A 15,889-nucleotide genomic window follows, 5' to 3' on the forward strand; every position below is an offset into this window, starting at 1 on the left:
CATCACACATCCTGAATTCAAACTATACTACGAGGCTATAGTAAACAAAACATTATGGTACTGGCATGAAAATAGATAAAAATGAAACAGAATCAAGAGCCCAGATATAAACCTCCACTTATATAATCAACTAATATTTGACAAGGGAACCAAGAATACTCAAATGATAATCTCTTCAAAAAAATGATGCTGGGAAAACTGGATTATCACATGCAAAGGAATGAGATTGGACCTGTATCTCACACCATTCACAAAAATGAGCTCAAACTGGATTAAAGATTTAAATTTAAAACTCAATACCATAAAACTCCTAGAAGACAATATAGGGGAAAACTTCCTTGATGTTTGTTTTGGCAGTGATTTCCTGCCTATGACAGCAAAAACACAAGCAACAAACGCAAAAACCAACAAGCAGGACTACATCACACTCAAAAAGCTTCTGCTCAGCAGAAGAAATAACAAAATGAAAGGGCAACTTACAGCATAGGAGAAAATATTTGCAAAGCATATATCTGATAAGGGGTAAATATCCAAAATATATAAAAAACTCAGACAACTCAATAGCAAAAAAAAAAAAAAATTAACTCCATTTTAAAAAATGGGCAGAGGAACTGAATAAACATTTTTCCAAAGAAGACATATACATGACAAACAGGTACATGAGAAGATGCTCTACATCACTCGTCATCAGGGAAATGCAAATTAAAGCCAAGATGAGATACAGGCCTCACACTAGTTAGCGTAGTTAGCATCAAAAAGACACGAAATAAGAAGTGTTGGCAAGGGTATGGAGAAAAGGGAACCCTAATCCACTGTTGGTGGGAATATAAATTGGGACAGACATTCTGCAAAACAGTATAGAGGTTCCTCAAGTAATTAACAATAGAACTACCATATGATCCAGCAATCTCATTTCTGGGTATATATCCAAAGGAATTGAAATCTGGATTTCTTAGAGACACCTGAACTCCCATGTTCATTGCATGACTCACCATAGCCAAGATATGAAACAACTTAAATTTCTGTCAATGAATGAATGGATAAAGAAGATGTGGTATGTATGTGTGTATACACGCACGCACACACACACATGCACGCACACTGGAACATTACTCACCCAGTCATTATTTCTTCTGAGAAAGAAGGAAATCCTTCAATTTGCAATAGCTTGGATGAAGCTTGAGGGAATTGGTGCTAAAGTCTTGAGAAGCAGGGACACTGAGGGTGAAAAAGGATGATGTCCCAGCTCAAGCAATCAGGCAGGAGTAGGCCAAATTCTTTCTTCCTCCATTTTTAAAAAAGATTTTACTTATTTATTCATGACAGACACACACAGAGAGGCAGAGACACAGGCAGAGGGAGAAACAGGCTTCTTGCAGGGAGCCCAATGCTGGACTCGATCCCAGGACCCCAGGATCATAACCTAAGCCAAAGGCAGAGGCTCAACCGCTGAGCCACCCAGGTGCCCCTCCTCCATTTTTTTTTCTTTTTTTTTTTTTTTATTGGTGTTCAATTTACTAACATACAGAATAACACCCAGTGCCCGTCACCCATTCACTCCCACCCCCCGCCCTCCTCCCCTTCTACCACCCCTAGTTCGTTTCCCAGAGTTAGGCAGTCTTTACGTTCTGTCTCCCTTTCTGATATTTCCCACACATTTCTTCTCCCTTCCCTTATTTTCCCTTTCACTATTATTTATATTCCCCAAATGAATGAGAACATATAATGTTTGTCCTTCTCTGACTGACTTACTTCACTCAGCATAATACCCTCCAGTTCCATCCACGTTGAAGCAAATGGTGGGTATTTGTCATTTCTAATAGCTGAGTAATATTCCATTGTATACATAAACCACATCTTCTTTATCCATTCATCTTTCGTTGGACACCGAGGCTCCTTCCACAGTTTGGCTATCGTGGCCATTGCTGCTAGAAACATCGGGGTGCAGGTGTCCCGGCGTTTCATTGCATTTGTATCTTTGGGGTAAATCCCCAACAGTGCAATTGCTGGGTCGTAGGGCAGGTATATTTTTAACTGTTTGAGGAACCTCCACACAGTTTTCCAGAGTGGCTGCACCAGTTCACATTCCCACCAACAGTGTAAGAGGGTTCCCTTTTCTCCGCATCCTCTCCAACATTTGTTGTTTCCTGCCTTGTTAATTTTCCCCATTCTCACTGGTGTGAGGTGGTATCTCATTGTAGTTTTCATTTGTATTTCCCTGATGGCAAGTGATGCAGAGCATTTTCTCATATGCATGTTGGCCATGTCTATGTCTTCCTCTGTGAGATTTCTCTTCAGGTCTTTTGCCCATTTCATGATTGGATTGTTTGTTTCTTTGGTGTTGAGTTTAATAAGTTCTTTATAGATCTTGGAAACTAGCCCTTTATCTGATATGTCATTTGCAAATATCTTCTCCCATTCTGTAGGTTGTCTTTGAGTTTTGTTGACTGTATCCTTTGCTGTGCAAAAGCTTCTTATCTTGATGAAGTCCCAATAGTTCATTTTTGCTTTTGTTTCTTTTGCCTTCGTGGATGTATCTTGCAAGAAGTTACTATGGCCGAGTTCAAAAAGGGTGTTGCCTGTGTTCTTCTCTAGGATTTTGATGGAATCTTGTCTCACATTTAGATCTTTCATCCATTTTGAGTTTATCTTTGTGTATGGTGAAAGAGAGTGGTCTAGTTTCATTCTTCTGCATGTGGATGTCCAATTTTCCCAGCACCATTTATTGAAGAGACTGTCTTTCTTCCAATGGATAGTCTTTCCTCCTTTATCGAATATTAGTTGCCCATAAAGTTCAGGGTCCACTTCTGGATTCTCTATTCTGTTCCACTGATCTATGTGTCTGTTTTTGTGCCAGTACCACACTGTCTTGATGACCACAGCTTTGTAGTACAACCTGAAATCTGGCATTGTGATGCCCCCAGATATGGTTTTCTTTTTTAAAATTCCCCTGGTTATTCGGGGTCTTTTCTGATTCCACACAAATCTTAAAATAATTTGTTCTAACTCTCTGAAGAAAGTCCATGGTATTTTGATAGGGATTGCATTAAACGTGTATATTGCCCTGGGTAACATTGACATTTTCACAATATTAATTCTGCCAATCCATGAGCATGGAATATTTTTCCATCTCTTTGTGTCTTCCTCAATTTCTTTCAGAAGTGTTCTATAGTTTTGAGGGTATAGATCCTTTACATCTTTGGTGAGGTTTATTCCTAGGTATCTTATGCTTTTGGGTGCAATTGTAAATGGGATTGACTCCTTAATTTCTCTTTCTTCAGTCTCATTGTTAGTGTATAGAAATGCCACTGACTTCTGGGCATTGATTTTGTATCCTGCCACGCTACCGAATTGCTGTATGAGTTCTAGCAATCTTGGGGTGGTGACTTTTGGGTTTTCTATGTAGAGTATCATGTCATCGGCGAAGAGGGAGAGTTTGACTTCTTCTTTGCCAATTTGAATGCCTTTAATGTCTTTTTGTTGTCTGATTGCTGAGGCTAGGACTTCCAGTACTATGTTGAATAGCAGTGGTGAGAGTGGACATCCCTGTCTTGTTCCTGATCTTAGGGGAAAGGCTCCCAGTGCTTCCCCATTGAGAATGATATTTGCTGTGGGCTTTTCGTAGATGGCTTTTAAGATGTCGAGGAATGTTCCCTCTATCCCTACACTCTGAAGAGTTTTGATCAGGAATGGATGCTGTATTTTGTCAAATGCTTTCTCTGCATCCAATGAGAGGATCATATGGTTCTTGGTTTTTCTCTTGCTGATATGATGAATCACATTGATTGTTTTACGGGTGTTGAACCAGCCTTGTGTCCCAGGGATAAATCCTACTTGGTCATGGTGAATAATTTTCTTAATGTACTGTTGGATCCTATTGGCCAGTATCTTGTTGAGAATTTTTGCATCCATGTTCATCAGGGATATTGGTCTGTAATTCTCCTTTTTGGCGGGGTCTTTGTCTGGCTTTGGAATTAAGGTGATGCTGGCTTCATAGAACGAATTTGGAAGTACTCCATCTCTTTCTATCTTTCCAAACAGCTTTAGGAGAATAGGTATGATTTCTTCTTTAAACGTTTGATAAAATTCTCCTGGGAAGCCATCTGGCCCTGGACTCTTGTGTCTTGGGAGGTTTTTGATGACTGCTTCAATTTCCTCCCTGGTTATTGGCCTGTTCAGGTTTTCTATTTCTTCCTGTTCCAGTTTTGGTAGTTTGTGGCTTTCCAGGAATGCGTCCATTTCTTCTAGATTGCCTAATTTATTGGCGTATAGCTGTTCATAATATGCTTTTAAAATCGTTTGTATTTCCTTGGTGTTGGTAGTGATCTCTCCTTTCTCATTCATGATTTTATTAATTTGAGTCTTCTCTCTCTTCTTTTTAATAAGGCTGGCTAATGGTTTATCTATCTTATTAATTCTTTCAAAGAACCAACTCCTGGTTCTGTTGATCTGTTCCACAGTTCTTCTGGTCTCGATTTCGTTGAGTTCTGCTCGAATCTTTATTAACTCCCTTCTTCTCTTGGGTGTAGGATCTATTTGCTGTTTTTTCTCTAGCTCCTTTATGTGTAAGGTTAGCTTTTGTATTTGAGTTCTTTCCAGTTTTTGAATGGATGCTTGTATTGCGATGTATTTCCCCCTTAGGACTGCTTTTGCTGCGTCCCAAAGATTTTGAACGGTTGTATCTTCATTCTCTTTAGTTTCCATGAATCTTTTTAATTCTTCCTTAATTTCCTGGTTGACCATTTTTTTTTTTTTGTTCAGTTTAGGCTTTCAGTGGGTTGGATGATGCCCATCCACAGAGGGAGGGGCGAACCATTTACTGACTTCCCTGATTTAATTGCTGATTTCATCCAGAAATATCCTCACAGACACACACAGAAATAATGCTTAGCCAAATATCTGAGCACTCCATGTTCCAGTCAAGTTGACCTATAGAATTAACCATCACACACATCCACAATTTTTAGATTCTCCTTCCATCAAGAAGCATAGCCTCTGTCACCTTTCTTTGAACTGACTGGCACGGGTTTGTGATTGACTTGTGACCAACAGAATGAGGCAAAAGTGATACTGTGTGTGGCTGACATTAGGTCAGAAAGTGCAGCACCATTTCTGCCTTGCTATCTGTGACACTAACCTTCAGGCCCTGACTCACCGTGTAAAAACGTCAGACTGTCCTGAGGCCACTATGCTGCGAGGCAGCCCAGGCCACATGGAGAGGTCACATAGCAGAGTTCTTGTCTACACGCTCACCCGAGGTGCCAGCCAACAGCCAGCATCAACAGACAAGACACGTGAATGGAGATGCCTCCCTAAGATTCCAGTCCCAACCTTTCGTTCTTCCCAGGCAAGGCGCAGGAAGGGGTAGAGCAGAGAAAAATGACTCTCACTGTCTGAAATCCTGACCTGTAAAATTAGTGGGCATAATCAAACGATTGTTATAAACCACTCAGTTGTTGGGGTAATTTGTTACCAAGCAATAGTAACCAGGACACGTGGATGACAAGGCTTACTGTGGTAAGTTCCCAAAACCATCCAAGCACATTTGCAGAATATGTTCCCCTGCATCTTTTTGCTCTGCAGGAACCTGGAGATGGCCTAGGGAAATTCTCCCTTCTGGAGAATCATAAGGGAGAACTCCTGGAAGCACAGTTATAGGATCCCTGGGTGGGTCAGCGGTTGAGCTTTTGCCTTCGGCCCAAGGCGTGATCCTGGAGTCCCGGGATCGAGTTCCACATCGGGTTCCCTGCATGGAGCCTGCTTCTCCCTCTGCCTATGTCTCTGCCTCTCTGTGTGTCTCTCATGAATAAATAAATAAAATTTTTTAAAGAAAGCACAGTTATGAAGAGTCCACGATGTGCTTTGCTTCAAGAGGGCAAGTACATGACAAATGAATCAAGGTCATCCTTAAAAATCCAAGAGTGAAGATGTCTCAGAGAAAGGGGGGAGGACATTGGTCATCAACTATCCAGGTTTAGTTTCTGATCCTAAATACTATGTGAATGTGTTACAATTTTATCCAGTTGACATTATGTTTTTGTTTATCTTTACATAGACTGAGCAGAAAATACAGGTTGGTCCAGTTGTGGTAGTCATAAAATATATCAAGTGATCTTAGTTAAATAGTTTTAAAGCTCAGCATTTTCTCCCTGGATAAGATAAACTCCTTTTTTTTTTTATAAACTCCTTTAGTTAATATTTTCAGATATCCTCGAGTGAGCAGTGCTTATCAGCGCCTGAGAAACCCGAAGGAAGAAAGGTCTTCTCTTTTCAGAGTGGCTAAAGTAAGTGATACTGTTAACAAACAGAAGAAATGAGGAATTTCACGTTAGGTTTTCATTCCAATGGGCTTGTTGAAAAGGAGGAACAGAACACCCCATCTCCCGCAGGTCAGATGTATCCAATGTAACAAGTGTTGTCTCTTGAAGTGTCAGAACTAGATTTTCCTGGTGTTCAATATGGCTCCCATTCTCTGCGTTGGACTAATGAAAATTTCTACCTGATTCCTCAGAATGTAGTGTAATCAGATACTTTAGGGAAATTGTTGGAGGTCACCTGCAAGAAGCACCCATGAGGGTTTCCTCCTAACCTCTGAAGTTTTGGGGGCCAGCCAACTCCACACACACATCAACTGTTTTCTTCTAAACTCCTGAAGTCATTAAGTTTTACTAAGCATGAAACCTGTATGCCACAAATAAGTTCCTTTCCTACTTGATGACATCAAGAGCAAATATCCCTTCAGTTCTTTAGAAGAACACTGTAGCAAGACAAGGTGAAAGGAGGAAAAGCTTAAAGAGGTATTCCCTATTACTTCGATCACTGGGGGGATATTTGCTGTTGAAGTAAAAGGGCTGGAAAAATGAAAAAGAAAATATGCATTGAGGCTTGAAGTGGCAGAAACTATTATCATGAAGAAAACTAAAGCCAAGAGAGATAAGGAACCTGCTCAACTTTGAACACAAGCACCTTTAACATGAAGAGGTCCTGCTTCTTGGAACAGAGCTTATGAAAAATGGGGCACAGAAATAATAGAAAACATTTGAATACACAAGGCTACAGTTACCAACTATCACATCTGAAGAAAAACAGAAGAATTAAGCAGATCACGAGCTGATTGCTTTGCCTCTTTCAACTTCCATTTCTGCCACCTGCCCACCAAGTCTATCATGTCTCTTTACTCCGTGTTAACCCTTTCACTCCCTGCTTTTCCTCCATGTAGCCCACCCACTTACTTTTAACCCTAAAGACACCCCCCCCAATACCATACTCATTACTAGGAGGACTTGGCAAGGTAAGGTATTTCTGTAGAACTGTGTAGCTTGAAAAGTGCCACAAAGATAGACACATAGATCTATGGAACAGAACAGAGATCCCAGAAATGGACCCTCAACTCTAGGGTCAACTAACCTTCGACAAAGCAGGAAAGAAATATCCAATGGGAAAAAGACAATCTCTTCAACAAATGGTGTTGGGAAAACTGGACAGCAACATGACCACGAATGAAACTGGACGACTTGCTTACACCACACACACAAAAAATAAATTAAGAATGGATGAAAGCCCTAGATGAGAGACAGGAAACCATAAAAATCCTAGAGGAGAACACAAGCAGCAACTTCTTTGACCTTAGCCACAGCAACTTTTTACCAGACATGATGCCAGAGGCAAGGGAAACAAAAGCAAAAATGAACTATGGGGACTTCAATATAAAAAACTTCTGCACAGAGAAGGAAACAATCAACAAAACTAAAAGGCAGCCTACGGAATGGGAGAAGATATTTGCAAACGATATATCTGATAAAAGGTTAGTATCCAGTCTATAAAGAGCTTACCAAACTCAACACCCAAAAAAACCCCATATAATCCAGTTAAAAAAATTGACAGAAGACATGAATAAACATTTTTCCAAAGAAGACATCCAGATAGCTAACAGACACATAAAGATTCTTAACATCACTCATCATCAGGGAAATACAAATCAAAACCACGATGAGATACCATTTCACACCTGTCAGAGTGGCTAAAATTAACCACACAAGAAACAGGTGTTGGCGAAGATGCAGAGAAAGGGGACCCCTCTTGCACTGTTCGTGGGAATGCAAACTGGTGCAGCCACTCTGGAAAACAGTATGGATAAAAGGAAGAAGAAGAGGAGGAAGAAGGAGAAGGAGAAGGAGAAGAAGGAGAAGAAGAGCAACAACAGCAACAACTGGAACCTTACTTACTATCTTTACCATTTTCAAGCATACAGCTCCATAGCGTTAAGTATATTCACATTGTTGTACAACCAACCTCCAGAACTTTTTCATCTTGCAAAACCAAAATTCTGTACCTCTTAAACAACTTCCCACTTCTCCCTTCCCTCAGTCCCTGACAATGACTATTCTACTTTATATCTCTATGAATTTGGCTATTCTAGATGCCTTATATATATATGGCCATATGATATTTGTCTTTTTGTGACTGGACTGTTTCACCCAGCATAATGTCCTCAAGGCTCATCCATGTTGTAGCATGTATCAGAATTTCCTTCCTTTTTTTAAAAATAGGCTCCATGCCCAGTGTGGTACCCGACGTGGGGCTTGAGCTCACAACCCTGAGATCAAGACTTGAGCTGAAATCAAGAGTCGGACTGAGCCACCCAGGCACCCCAAAATTTCCTTCCTTTTTAGAGCCAAATAATATTCCACGGTATGTATATGCCACATTTTGTTTATCTATTCATCCACTGATGGACAATTTGGGTTGCTTCCACCTATTCTTAGAGCAGGCTCAAATCAATGCCATCACCAGGTCACACAAAAAGAAATGACGCCCCCCCCCCACCCTCTCCCACCTGCTTCCTACTCCACTGTTATCTGTGTGTCAGAGATTGACCCTCCCTCCACTCTTTCTCTAATGCCTTCACTTCTGTGCCTCCCCTCTCCTCTTTGACTTACAGACTAAGGCAACTGAGGGCTCTGGTCCTTTATTGTTTTTCTTAATTTTTTAAATAGAACGCTTCACAAATGTGCCCTGGGGCCATGCTAATCTCTGTATCGTTCCAATTTCAGTATATGTGCTGCCAAATGGAGCACCCTTCGTTGTATTTATTCTTTTTTAATACTTAACGAGATATAATTGACATATATAACATTGTGTAAGTTTAAGGTATACAGCATGTTGATTTGATACATTTATATACTGCAATAAGATGAGCACCATAGTGTTAGCTAATACCTCTATCCCATCACATAATTATTGTTTCCCTTTTGGGGTGAGAACAACTGGGATCTAGTCCTTTAGCAACTTTGAAGTTTATAATACATTATCGTTGACTATAATCACTGTACCCTCTGGGCCCTTCATTTTAGACGCCACACTCTAACCCTGGGGTTCTGGAAGACTCTGGCACTGGTGTTTTGTTTTGTTTTGTTTTTCCTGCTGGGAAATGCATCGAACTCTAGCAATTCCCGGTAGATGCTGGTTACCAGGCCCAAAGGTCCAACTGGGGCCTTTCCAGGTGGGTGAATTCTCCTGCCGTAGCTCCCTGCTGCCATCTGCTGGCTATAGTCGTCAACGCTTCCACGGGCCTGTGTCCCATTTAAAGGGTTAGCCCTTTCCATTGCATCATCCATCCCGGGATAAGACCTTCAACTACTTAACTTTTTTCTTTCCCATATTTTCATCTCGTCCTGTTTTTAAAAGAAAGAGCTTTTAGCGAATCCGTGTGCAGACTACACCATAGTCACGTCCGCCTTGCCCAAATGTAGAGAAAAAAAAATCTCCTCTCCGTATTTGGGCACTTCTCTTTGCAAAGGAACAAGAGAAAACTCCGAAAATGTTTAAGGTTCTCCTTACCTCCCTGGAAGCAGTTATATTACATTTGAATACCTTGAATTGTAGACAACATATAAAATACCAAGTAAGAGTGTTCTTCAAGACTCTAAATGCTCCAAAAATTATTTTTGAAAACATTCCAGCATAAAACAAGATTGCTTATTGTTAACACAGACATAAAAACAAAATCTATACAAATACAACAAGAATTACTTTATAGGCTCTTGGGCCATTTTGAAGCTAGGTGAGCCAAGAATGGAGAGTAGATTTTGTGTTTATGGACGAAACTAATTTGTTGGGCAAAACTGAAAACACATAAATGTCCAAGCCTGGGCACTGGAGGGATTAAAATGCACTGTTGCTGACTGTATCTTTATACATTACTAGATGTTTCTTTCACCCTCCTCTGCACTGTCCCAGCTTCCTTTTTTTTTCTGTCCCAGCTTCCTGTTTTGCCTTCCCATTTCTCATTGGACTTATTGTCTCCAGCGCATGTACACAACAGGCATCCATCCTGTTACGAAGGCCTATCGTGACAGGTGTGGTCAGTGGCACTGGAAATAATATATTTCAGGATGGTACAAGACTTGAAAAGAGAGATGCCTGCGTGGCTGAGTGGTTGAGCTTCTGCCTTTGGCTCAGGTTGTGATCCCGGGGTCCTGGGATCAAGTCCCACATCGAGCTCCCCGCAGGGAGCCTGCTGCCCTCTCTGCCTATGTCTCTGCCTCTCTCTCTCTCTGTCTCTCTGTCTCTCATGAATAAATGAATAAAATCTAAAAAAAAAACGAATTGAGAAGAGAGATAGGTGTCAAAGTTGATGGAAGAGCGCAAGTACGTTCTGGGAATTCAGCCTCGGGAAAGGTAGCTGTCTTGCGATTAGGCAAAAGGAATCAGATTACACTGTACTCAGGAGTACAGAAGGAAGAAGCCAGATTTTAGGCGTTGATGATTTCAGAACTTGCCTTAATAACGAAGAGTCTGAACGAATGGTGGCAATCTGTGGTGAAGGAAGGTCTTCTAAGGGAATCTGTCTTGGAGCTGCATTTATCTGACAGTTGACAAAAAAAGAAAAAAAAAAAAAAACAAGAAACTGTTGATCGTTGTTTGAAAAACTGCGAGGAGCTGGTGCAGTTGACGAGGGGGCGGGGCTTCAGTCCCTTTATTGGTCATTGCATTCTGCTCGGTCCGAAGTAGAGGTGAGAGGGACTCCTAGGTGGCTCAGCGGTTGGGCGTCTGCCTTCAGCTCCGGATGTGATCCCAGAGTCCCAGGATCGAGCCTCGCATTGGGCTCCCTGAATGGAGCCTGCTTCTCCCTCTACCTATGTGTCTGCCTCTCTCTGTGTGTCTCTAATGAATAAATAATTTTTTTAAATAAAGAGTAGAGGGGGCAGCCCCGCCCCGGTGGCTCAGCGGTTTAGCGCCACCTTTGGCCCAGGGCGTGATCCTGGAGACCTGGGATCGGGTCCCACGTCAGGCTCCCTGCATGGAGCCTGCTTCTCCCTCTGCCTGTGTCTCTGCCTCTCTCTCTTCTGTGTCCCTCATGAATAAATAAATAAATAAAATCTTTTTTTTTTTTTTTAAGGTGTAGAGGTGAAAAATCGGACTCAGTTCCAGGCAAGGGGTCAGTGAAACATCTAGGTGTGTGTGGTGACCTCTCTCCTAGCTAGGTTAAGCTAAAGAAATGAATGAAAATTACTTAACGGGGCAGCCCGGGTGGCTCAGCGGTTTAGCACCGCCTTCAGCCCAGGGCCTGATCCTGGAGACCAGGGATCGAGTCCCATATCGGGCTCCCTGCGTGGAGCCTGCCTCTCCCTCTGCCTGTGTCTCTGCCTCTCTCTCTCTCTCTCTCTCTGACTATCATGAATAAATAAATAAAATCTTTTTAAAAAATGACTTGATGGTGATTTCGAGCCCTTGATATATGCTCTGCTTTAGCGTACCTTGTTTCATTTACTCCTCACAACAATCCTATGAAATCTATAGCATCCCACACTGTCGTCATTTTATGTGATAGGGCAGTGAAGTTCGAGGACATTGACTTGATTGTGGTCACAAGGTTCCCGAGATTCAAACTCTGGCCGTCGGACCTCAGAGCTCATGCCCTTAAACACAGTAGTCTTTTGTCTTCTCAGGTCCCTATATCTACTTATAGAACTATAAGAATGTTTTAAAAGTTTCTTACAATAAAATGTCTACACATGCACCTCACCTTGGAATAAGCGTATATGGTGCCACCCTTGGTTATGTACCCAGCGTCTGTCCCTCACCCTTGAATTTTATTTAGGTATCTGCCTCTTGCTGTTCAGCCCATGTAATTTGGGTAAAAATGACCTAACTTGAAGGGTATTTCCTTAGTAGCCTAGGCCAGTTGTGCTAATCCCTTTGCCCTCCCCCTTTTGTCTGATTAAAATCCCAGGCTTTAATCAGACAATCCAGCATTTCTCTCTGAAAACTCTTAGTGCTCAGAGGTGGGTTCATGACCCAAACTGGCCCAAAAGGTGTCATTTATTCCTTGGTTAGATTGAAGATATTCTCTCTCTCTCTCTCTCTCTCTCTCTCTCTCAGCCCACCTCTCTATCTCACTCTTTCTCTATTTTACACACACACACACACACACACACACAGAGCTGTCAAAACGAGATTGCCCATTGCATCAAACATCCCAAGAAAGAGCTGAAAAACTGGACCTGTCTCAACCATTCCAATGGAAAGTCTTGCAACTGTTCCAGATAAGGAAAATTGCAACCTGAAGCAAGACCGAAGTCACATATGCTTCTCTTTCCCTTGCCCTAGGACAATTCCAATCCTGCTTTAGTTCTGGCAGTTACCTAATTTTGAGGTGCTTCCCGATACACAAGAACTGTAGGAAACCTTTACTCTCTATTTGAGTCATTTTCTTTGGTTTTCTGTGACACTACCTAGTTGTCCCAACATAATGTATTCCATTCAGCAGTATTCCAAAGAAGGGGCAGGTGGGAGCAGTCTACCCAGCCATTGGAGAGGAAGGGAGAATTTTATTATTTTATCATTGATATTGCTTATAATCGATGATGCCTGATTATGATAAAAAGCAGGTTGATTTAGTCAATATTATTATAAATTTTAGGTTCAAACAATGAACCCATGAGGTGAGCAATTCCTACTGTCACATCTCCCTGCTTGGTATCCCACTATGTCCATCTTTTTTCTACTGGTTCAAGATATCACTTTCATTATGTATTCATTTCCATTTCTGAATTTTTCTCTTCTATTCCATTGGTCTGTCTCTTCATATATAGTTTAACTCTTTTTTTTAAAGAATTTATTTATTTATTTATTTATTTATTTATTTATTTATTTATGAGAGAAAGCAGAGAGAGAGCATAAGCAGGGGTGAGGGGCAGAGGGAGAGGGACAAGTAGACTCCTCATTGAGCACCTCTACTTCCTTTTTTAAAATTTATTCATTAGAGACTCACAGAGGATCTGAGGTCATGACCCAAAGCTAGTTTCACTCTTAAGACTTTTTTTAGTATCTTATGATTCTGGTCCCTTATTGTTGCTTTTCTTTAAGTTTTGGCTTTATTTTTGTTTCTTTCAGATTTTTTTGGCTGCTTTTTTTCCAAATGAATTTTGAGATCAACTTGTTTAATTCCAGTCCTCAACTTCTTTATTTATATTTTTTTCTCAGAGTTTTCTCTTTAGCTGATAATTGAGACATGTGACTTCTGGCTTTAACTATAATTTTAGCCAAGTTTAATTAGAATATTTTAAGCTGGGGCGCCTGAATGTTTCAGTCGGCTGAGTGTCCAACTCTTGGTTTTGGCTTGAGTCATGGTCTTAGGGTCGTGAGATCCAGACCTGACTTGTGCTACACACTCAGTGTGGAGTCTGCTTGGTATTCTCTCTCTCCCTCTCCCTCTGCTCCTCCTCCCTGATCTTTCTCTCTCTCATTCTCCCAACTCTTGGTTTTGGCTCAGGTTGTGATCTCAGAGTCATAAGATCGAGTCCTGCATTAGGCTCTGCACTGTGAGCATGGAGTCTGCTTAAGAGATCCTCTCTCTCCCTCTGCCCCTCTCCCCACTCATGCTTCCTCACTCTCTCTCTAAAATAAATAGATAGATAGATAATCTTTTTTTAATAATAAAACAATTGAAGCTTATGGTCTTTTATTTGACATTATAGTCTTTCCTATGTCAAGTTTGGGGGCATTTTCTCAATCATTATACTTATTATGACTCAAAAAATTTTAAATTTAGTTGGCCTTTGAATAGGTACAAAATTCAAAAGGAACAAAGTGGTATCTAGTGAAAACTCTTTTTCCTACTCCTATCTTCCAGACACCCAATTCTCTTCGCATGAAGCAACCTGCATTGCCAGCTTTTGTCAGAGATAGTCTATGTACATACAAGAAAACATACGGAATTTTTTCTTGATTATTTTTATATAAATGGCAGCACACTTTATGCTTTGTTCTGCACCATGCCTTTTCCACCTACCAATAGCTCTAGGAAATCACTCCAAATTAGTACATAAAAAGCTGACTCCGCATTCCCATGGCTACATAATATTTCATTGAATAAAGCTACCACAAAGTACCACAATTGCTGTTCATTCAGGTTGTTTGAAGATCCATTGCTATTGTATACTATATGATTTCATTTGTGTAGAATTTTAAATATTACAAGATAATATTCTTTAAAGATTTTATTTATTGAGAGAGAAAGAGAGAGTGCATGAAAGTGCATGTGCGATTAGGGGAAGGGGCAGAGGGAGAGGGAGAGAGAGAATCTTAAGCAGGCTCCACACCCAGCCCGAGCCAGATGCAGGGCTCAATCTCATTACCCTGAGATTATGACCTTAGCTGAAATCAAGAGTCCAACACTTAACCTACCCAGTCCCACAGGTGCCCCTGCATGATAATCTTCAGTTACAGAAAAGGAATTGGCAGGGTTGCTTGGGGATGGGAGATGGAAATAAGGGAATATAAGGTCTGGTGAAATTCATTGAATTGTATATTTTGGATGAGTGTAGTTTATTGTACCTAAATTACACTCCAGTAAAGTTGCTTTTAACAAACCTATTGCTACTACAAGTAATGTAATAAAGAACCTTTACGTATGTGTTCATTCTCTCCATCTCCACGTGTTTTCTCAATTACTTGTTACAATTTCATAGTATTTAACTGTTTTCCTTCCGAAAAGAATGATTTTGGTACAAAATCCAAAAAGACGCTCATTTATTTAGTTGTCCATTTGGTTTTTGTCGTCTCCCTCACCCTACTTCCTGCCCCTAGGAGAGAACAGGACCCTTGTCTGTTTCATTCCCTATTTCATCTTGCACTTTTCCTCAGAGCACAAAATGGTGGTTGCACTGAGTAGGTGTTCAATAAAATATCTGTTGAAAAAAAGAGCACTAAAATGTGTATCTTCAGGCTTCACACCTAGGGATTCTGATTCAATATGTCTGTGATAGGTTCAGGGAATCTGTATTTTTAGTAAGCTCCTCCAGGCAATTCTGGTCATAAACCAGGTGAAGAACAATGCTTTAATTCTGGCCTCCCAACTTGTCACTCAGGTCACTACAGGGGCCTTCTTCATCCTTCCTGCAACCAGCTTCTCTTCTTAAAACACTGCAGTGTTGGGGTGCCTGTGTGACTCAGTTTGTTAAGAGACTGCCATCAGCTCAGATCATCATCTCAAGGTCCTGGGATGGAGCCCCATGTCAGGCTCCCTGCTCAGTGGGAAGTCTGCTTTTTCTTCTCCCTCTGCCACCTGCTCCTGCTCTTCTCTCTCTCTCTCCCTCTCTCTCTCTCTCTCTGTCTCTCTCTCTCAAATAAATAAATAAAATCTTTAAAACAACAACAAAAAAAAACCCCACTGCTGTGTCGTGGTAGATTGTTTCCCAAAATGGCCACAACCATTCCATCCTGAATGCCTCTTTTCAGTGCCATTTCTCAACTCCTCCTATCAAGAGGTGGAGTGCACTTCTCTCCCCTTGAATCTCATCTGGTTTTGTAACTTGCTTTGACCGATAGAATGTGAAACAAATGATACTGTGTGTCGGTTCAAGGCCTAGGCCTTAAGAGGCTT

The 15,889-nt window shown here is 41.1% G+C and overlaps 1 pseudogene; it reads right to left on the minus strand.

Moving 5' to 3' along the window:
- Positions 1-8,986: 8,986 nt before the first annotated feature.
- LOC119868641 lies at positions 8,987-9,077 on the minus strand (annotated as a pseudogene).
- Positions 9,078-15,889: the final 6,812 nt, after the last annotated feature.

This window comes from Canis lupus, chromosome X (assembly GCF_011100685.1).
Source record: "Canis lupus familiaris isolate Mischka breed German Shepherd chromosome X, alternate assembly UU_Cfam_GSD_1.0, whole genome shotgun sequence".
NCBI lineage: Eukaryota > Metazoa > Chordata > Mammalia > Carnivora > Canidae > Canis > Canis lupus.